This window comes from Dreissena polymorpha, chromosome 16 (genome assembly GCF_020536995.1).
Source record: "Dreissena polymorpha isolate Duluth1 chromosome 16, UMN_Dpol_1.0, whole genome shotgun sequence".
Lineage (NCBI taxonomy): Eukaryota > Metazoa > Mollusca > Bivalvia > Myida > Dreissenidae > Dreissena > Dreissena polymorpha.
The window spans coordinates 37,753,279-37,761,644 of record NC_068370.1 but is presented as its reverse complement, the minus strand read 5'-3'; positions in this window follow the sequence as shown (position 1 = coordinate 37,761,644).

Genomic DNA, 8,366 nt, shown 5'->3' with positions numbered 1-8,366 from the left:
CCACTCTGGATCAGCAGACGATTTATTTCATAAATCAATCTCTGGGTTAATGGTCGCCATCTTTCGAACTACTTTCAAAAGTACAACAACAACAATAACAGTAGAAGACAATTTTAATTGCGAAAAGTTGAAAAATTGAGTACATGTGTCACGGTTGTTGAGTGAAATAGTGTTATTTTCAACTGTGTATGAAGCATGTGAACTGGTAGTGGAATAACCGAATTGTTGGTGGAAATGGAATTTAGAAATATATCTAATAATTGAATTCATCATCGTGTAGAATAATCATCAGCATCATTTCTGTGGAACATTGCACAATTAAAAAAAACAAGTGTTTCATAGCTATGGTGCTTTTGACATAGTTCACTAACCATCAAGACTGAAATGATTCATGCACACAGGTAAAGTAAATAATTGAATTTGTGCAGAATGTTTATTTTTTACAAATTATTATTTAATTTGACCAATTTATTTTAGATTGATTGCACTGAAACTCAAAGTCTAAAGCTTAGTAAGACACTTAAGCCAGTTTTCTGAGAAGAAACAATACTTGTTCAGAGTATAGCAGGATCATGCGGCCTCTGGTTTATTTATTTGGCCTCGGCCTTTAACCTGGGTCGCTTTGATTTCAGGTGTTTATAGCCCCCATATCAACAAGGCTCTCGACCCTATATGTAGTTATTCATATTGTTTAAAGATTTTGAGAACCCTCACTCGGTGCCAGTGGGGATAAAACAGGGACCTTCTTATAGCTAGATGAATGCATCAAATATGCCAGCAACACTTTATAATCAATAACTTTATAATTGATGATTCTGTTCTTTTAACTACATTACTCATTTACCAAAACAATGTGAAACACATTTTTATGCCCCCAAAGGAGGGCATATAGTGATCGCACTGTCCGTCTGTCTATCCATCACACTTTGCATTTAGGTTTCGAAAAAATGCTCATAACTTCTATGTCGCTTCAGATGTAACATTCATATTTGGTATGCATGTGTATATGGACAAGGCCTTCCCATACACACACAAATTTTGACCCCTTTGACCTTGAACTTAGGGTCGGCTTTTAGGTTTTGAAAAATGCTCATAACTTCTATTAAAGCGTTTATCGGGGGCGTATGTCATCCTACGGAGACAGCTCTTGTTTTTGCTACTGTCCTCTGCACAAACAATGATATATCTGCATATATGCCTCCAACCAAATCAGTAAAACTATTTGTCACTTAATTACAGTAAACTTATTGCATGTTAACTTTTCAACAATATATATATACATGTATACATAATTATATATAACAGATCTTGAAAAAAACTCACATCAAACTTCAAATTGTTTTAGTAAATTATAGGCTTTAATTGGTATTGTGACATTGACACCACTCATGCATGCGACTATACAATTATACAACTATGGAGCACATTATTTATGAGAAATTCCAATACATCAACATATCGTCTCAGATTTAAGGCAGATAATCTAGTGCTTTTTTGCTGCCATTTTTACTATTACACATTTTTTCATTTTATGTTATGATGCATTGATCTTGTTTCTAAATTAACCAAGCAATCATGTTAAACTTTTGAAGAAAGATGTTGTCTGATAAATATAGAAAATATAATCACTACAAAGTGAACAAAATTCAGTTGAATACTGTGACCAACAAAGATTTGCCAAAGAGCAATTCAGATCATGATTTAAATTAAATACAAGTAATATGAAAGTCTGCCTATTAGATCCCAGTTAAGACTTATTTGTCAAATCTGCACATTAATTTTCCCTTAGCCATGTAGAATTGGGGATTAAATACCATCAAGTCATGTAAAAAGGAGCAGGGTATAGCACGCTGCTATTGATTTCTTGAGCTTTCACATGAATTTTACGGGTAATTTTCATACAACAAATGATATTATGTAGTGTAATGATAAAGCATTATGAGCACAAATTATATCTCTTACTAGTGGTGCAAAAATCATTTAAGTGTCACATTTCAAAAGAAAATTTATATAAAAAGGTATTATTAATTGTGTAAACGTTATAAAAGGTTATTTCAATACACTAAAGCATTTAATTACAAGAACAAGTGCATTTTATGTCCATTACAATACATGTAACAGTATTGGCATTGTATTTATCTGCATTTGATGTGCATTTAATACACTTAAAAATGCAGACAAGACACACTTCTAACAGAAACAAATGTATTTTTTTCTGCATTTTTCCAGCATTAATACTCTTCAAGTGTATTTTTTATCATCCCAAATACACTTTACCAGGAAAAAGGTATGTTAAAATGCATTTTTAGTTTGTTTTAAGTATATTTTCAAATGCATTAAGACACTCTTTTCTTTTGCAAAAAATGTTGAACAAAAACTTGAAAATATTTAATATACTAAAGTGTAGTAATAATTAAAGTTTTGTATGAGCATCAAAAACAGTGTCAAATTCATACCAGTGCCTATTTAGTAGCAGTAGGCCTTATATGGTCTACTTGTGGTAGAAATAATGCATTTTGTATAATACAACATACATAAATTAAAAAATATAGCTGCCCATACAGTTCAATACAATGTTCAATTAACTACACTATGCAAAGTTGAAATATGACATCAAGCTTGGAATAATCTTTTCAATAATGAATAAAATGCTGTTTTAATTTATAAGTGAAATAGACACTTGCATATAAAAACTGATTTTAAATCAAAACTAAATGTTTAATTTGATTTTTAGCTCCACTGGCCAAAGGTCCTGTGTCCATCGTGCATCCATGCATAAACTTTTCCTTTAAACATCTTCTCCTAAACTACTCGTCCAATTCTGATGAAATTTCTTAGGAATGTTCCTGGGGTGTACCTCTTTCAAATTTGTTCAAATTATGCCCCTGGGGTCAAATTTGACTCTGCCTTGGGGGTCACAAAATTGAAAATTTGCTTAAATAAGGCCTATTTTGTGAAAACTTTCAAAATCTCCCGTCCATAACCATTGGGCCTAGGGCTATCAAATTTGGTATGTAGAGACATCTAATAGTCCTCTACCAAATTTGTTCAAATTATACCCCTGGGGTCAAATTTGACCCTGCCCCGGGGGTCACAAAATTGAACATATGCTTATATAGGGTATATTTTGTGAAAACTTTACAAATCTTCTCATCCATAACCATTGGGCCTAGGGCTACCAAATTTGGTATGTAGTGGCATCTTATAGTCCTCTACCAAATTTGTTCAAATTATGCCCCTGGGGTCAAGTTTGACCCTGCCCCGAGGGTCACAAAATTGAACATATGCTTATATAAGGCCTATTTTGTGAAAACTTAAAAAAAATTCTTGTCAATAACAATCCGGCCTAGGGCTATCAAATTTGGTATATAGTGACATCTAATAGTCCTCTACCAAATTTGTTCAAATTTAATCCCTAGGGTCAAATTTGACCCTGCCCCGGGGGTCACAAAATGGAACATATGCTTATATAATGCCTATTTTGTGATAACTTAAAAAAAAATCTTGTCCATAACCATTAGGCCTAGGGCTACACAATTTGGTATGTAGTGACATTGTATAGTCCTCTACTTAGTTTGTTCAAATTATGCCCCAGGGGTCAAATTTGACCCTGCCCTGGGGGCCACAAAATCAATTATATGCTTATATAGTGCCTATTTTGTGAAAATTTTAAAACTCTTCTTGTCCTTAACCATAAGGCATAGGGCTACCAAATTTGGTATGTAGTGACATGTTATAGTTCTCTACCAAGTTTGTTCAAATTATGCCCCTTGGGTCAAATTTGACCCTGCCCGGGGTCACAAAACTGAACATACGCTTATATGGGGCCTATTTTGTGAAAACTTTAAAAATCTTGTTGTCCATAACCATTGGGCCTAGGGCTACCAAATTTGGTATGTAGTGACATCTAATAAACCTCTACCAAATTTGTTCAAATAATGCCTCTGGGGTCAACTTTGACCCTGCCCCGGGGGGTCACAAAATTGAATAAACGCTTTTAAAGCGCCTATTTTGTGAAATCTTTAAAAATCTTTTTGTCGAAAACCATTTGGACTATTGCTACCAAATTTGGTATGCAGTAACATCTTATAGTCCTCTACCAAGTTTGTTCAAATTATGCCCTTTGGGTCAAATTTGATCCTGACCCGCATGTCACAAAATTGAACATTATATACGCTTATATCTTTCTTATTTTGTGAAAACTTTAAAAATATTCTTGTCCTTAACTCTAGGACCTAGGGCTACCACATTTTGTATGTAGTGAGATATAGTAGTCCTCTACAAAGTTTTCTCAAATTATGCCCCTGGGGTTAAATTTGACCCAGCCCAGAAGGTCACAAAAGTGTACATGTGCTTAAATAGGGCCTATATTTAAGTATTTGCACATGCAGAGAAATTTGTTTCAGCCTTTTTTTCAGCAGTGGAGTGATACAGGGCCATCATGGCCCTCTTGTTTAAATACTCAAAAAATGAAACCGTGTTCATGCTTGCATGAACACAGTTTATAAATGCTGTCAGAATTATAAAATATGCAATTACTATAAATACAAATGCCAGGGAAAAGTGCTTTTTGTACTAAAAAATTCGAATAAATATTACAATAATACATTTTGAATACTTTAGTATGTAATTAACAGTTTTTGTCTGAGAAAATCACTTAATTTTATATATTTATTCAAATTCACATAAATCATATTTCAAAAACACATCATTACTTCAAATCCTTTCACACAATACTGAAAAAAAGCACAGTTTCTGATTGTTATTGATTCTTTATTAATTAATACATGTACCATTTTTTAATCTTGATGCATCCTCAATTGTATAATGCACATCTTAATCTGTTTTAACAATTATAATATAAAGATTAAGGCTGACTCAGTAAAATAATAATCCATGATTTCTGCAGTACTTGCAGACAAAATAGAAATACTGCTGTGATATTATCTATCTATCTAATGGGATATTAATTTGGCTTCAATAGAAAAAAATCAAAGCATACACATGTATAAAATGTGTATTTATATATTAGTTAAACTTAAATTGATTGACCATCGATAAAAGATATTATAATATATGTGTGTATATATATATCCTTGTAAAACTAAAATTAAATATGTATGTTTCTATTACATCATAAAGGACTTTTATTTTCAGACAAAGTACAGTGAAGCTTAAAACAGTATCCAATTGTTACACAGTCAATTTTGGGAAAATCAACCTTATAATTATTTTCTGTGTTGGCCAATGTCATAATTGGTATAAAATGTATATTGAACTGGAAGTTCTCTTTATTTTAAATGATAACATTTGCTTGGTCAGCCATAATTGTCACAATCAAGTGGTCTTTTTACACTGTAGTTTTCTCACTGACTATGGGTTTGTTCTGAGAATGAGCCACACAAAGTATCGTTGGGGAGATGAGTTGTCAATTTTATGTTTATCAGTCTTTCATAATCCAGTATACCTGTAAAAAGGGAATTTGTAACTAATAATCACACAATATACACAATTAAAATTGTATGCATTTAGATTTATTTAGTACTGCACATTAATCATTTTCCAAAAATATGTAGCAACATTACATTATATAATGCTGCAATACTAAAGTAATTTACTAATTAAAGGTCGCTGATGTGTAATGGATGTGGTGTCCACCTAATGATCTGGAGGTCACTGGTTTGATCCCCAGTGTGGGAGCATTCTTAAGAAATCTCCAAGAGACACCCAAGTACTGGTTCTAGGCCCAGGAAACGAACTCAAGAGCATTTCACACACATGTACGTAGTTAGTACTTTAAATTTAATCGAACTAAAAAAGGGTTAAAACTAACAACTGAAACCCTTATTAATACATTTTATTTTGAATCAAGCAAATGTGGAAATTCATTAAAAATAATGAGTAAAATTTAAAAATTCTACTTTAAAGTAATCATGATAATTTAGATCATTTTCAGAATATTTAATGATGATAATGATACAATTATATATTCCCTAAATGATAAAAATAAAACATGTAATGTTAATTTATGAAAAAAAACCATTTTAATTTTATCAATATCATGGTAATTACAACTAGATACAGGCAATTAGATCAGAAACGTGCATTAATTATATTAACCCATTCATGCCTAGCGTCCTGAAAAAAAGGACATTGCAAACAGCGTAGACCCAGATGAGACGCCGCATAATGCGGCGTCTCATCTGGGTCTGCGCTATTTGCTTAAAGAAATTTCTGTAAGAAATATTCTAAATATAGAAATAAATATACCAGACACCCCTACTTTTGCAAATAAATTGATCCAATTTAGAAGGATGGGTGAGTCCACTGGGCATAAATGGGTTAATGAACAACCCAGACATTTGTAGTGATTTATGGTCACTATTTCATTTGATTAACGTTCTATACATGACCTGTCATAAAAGGTATTTTTTAGCCAGTACTACAATCGGCAATGATAGTCTGTATTGCATACATATTCCAACGTCTATTATCGATTCGCTTCCTCAAACTGAACAAATATTTAATGTTTACATCGCGAAACGTAATGCAGCGAGTTTCACTTTCGGTTTGGTTGGTTTGGTAAACACCGTAATTTCATCTTAAAAATTTGATGATAGGGTGATTAAATAATAATGGAAAAGTAAATCACTTGGATAATAGGTCAAAATGCAACACAAATGAACGTTAATAGTGCTCTTAATATCAAAGTTTCGGTAAAAAGTTTGGCGCTAGTTCAACGCGCATGTATACAGCCTCATAACAATAGACTGACAACCTTTTGGGTAGTAAAGTAGTAATACAAGGCAATATGGCGACCGTTAGCCACGAGGCCTATCTTACGGAGGAATCCGAGATAGCCGATGTATCACGATTGATCTAAAAACCAATATTTTCGAGGTCGCCGTTACGCAGAAGACACGGTGTCCGACTAGCGACTGAGATATCAGGAGTTCAAACACCACTGTGAGAGCGTTTTTGACCTTCGAAATAAGCATACGGCTGTCATGTGTTATTGGATTATCGATTATTATTACCAGTTGGCGTCTTGTCGATTATGAAGCCTTATAAATTATAAGGAAATACCCTTTAAAAACATGCATTTCTATATTAAAGTTCATTATTCAGTAAATTTTAGAAAAGATAACTTTATAAGTTTTTATAAATACTATTAATACCGGTAGATCTATCTTAATTTCATTCCACAATTGACACGTAAATTACCGCACTAAAGGTTAGACTTTTTTGTAGTCTTGTAAATTGATATTTCGGACAATATAGGTGTTATCACCCTTAACTGAACTTTTATGTTCATAATCATGTATCACGATAATTTTGTTTTGTGGGAATCCCCAACTGAAACCATTTGGCTATCGATTATCGAGATTATTCTTTACATGTTTACTTTCAACGTCACCTTAAAATACCCGTGAATGAAATGTAATCCTAGTAAGAACATACACTGTGATTAAATGAAATGCCAATATTGTACCCATTACGTGAAGCTCTTGGTCTCGTTAAGAGCAGGGACCTAAAGCATGGTATTTCTGGCTCGTGATAACTTTCTTTAAATGGTGCTTTTTCATATGCTGGCGAAAACATAAATAAAACTATAATACACATGTTGCAGAGATGTAATATTTGCTCGACCAATCAAAATGTAGTGTATGTTCTAGCTGCTAGTAGGTAAGATGTTTATGTATATGATACCGCTGTTATGATGACACGCGCTCCTCTACTAGGCGATCCGAGCTCGATCACATCTCCCGGCGCATGTGAGCTTTGCTAGTGGTCTCCCTTCCAAAGGGGTAACCTCCCGGTACTCCGGGTAATCCAACAGCACAAGACCACATTACAGCTAAATATAGTTCAGTAAAAAATGCTGCCAAAATTTCAAAATTTATCCCACTTTTTGCGAGTCTAATAACTTAAGTAGGAGTGCTTAGACACTCCGTGTCAACACATTATACTGTCTCGCGATAGAATGACCCCGTACACCTCGGAATCCGCACACACACGATAACTTTCTTTGAAACCAATAAGAGGTGTACATTGCTTCAAACAGTTTTTCGGCGTAGCTGAATTAAGCCAGCTTTTCACCTTACCTTTGTAAGTGTCCATTTAAATTCAAATAAAAATTCCCGCGGCTAGGTACGAATGAATACACTTCATTTATTCCATTGGCTGATTTGAGTATACCACCAGAAATTTGGAAACATATCCGCGTTTTTTAACACTGTTTTACTGCATGAAATTTTATCTCTAATGAAAAGGCTCAATAGATAGAACAGTTTTACACTCACTTCTCGACATCAATACAGTTTGTGCGTGCACGTTTTATTTTCTTTACCCGCGCAAAAGCGTAT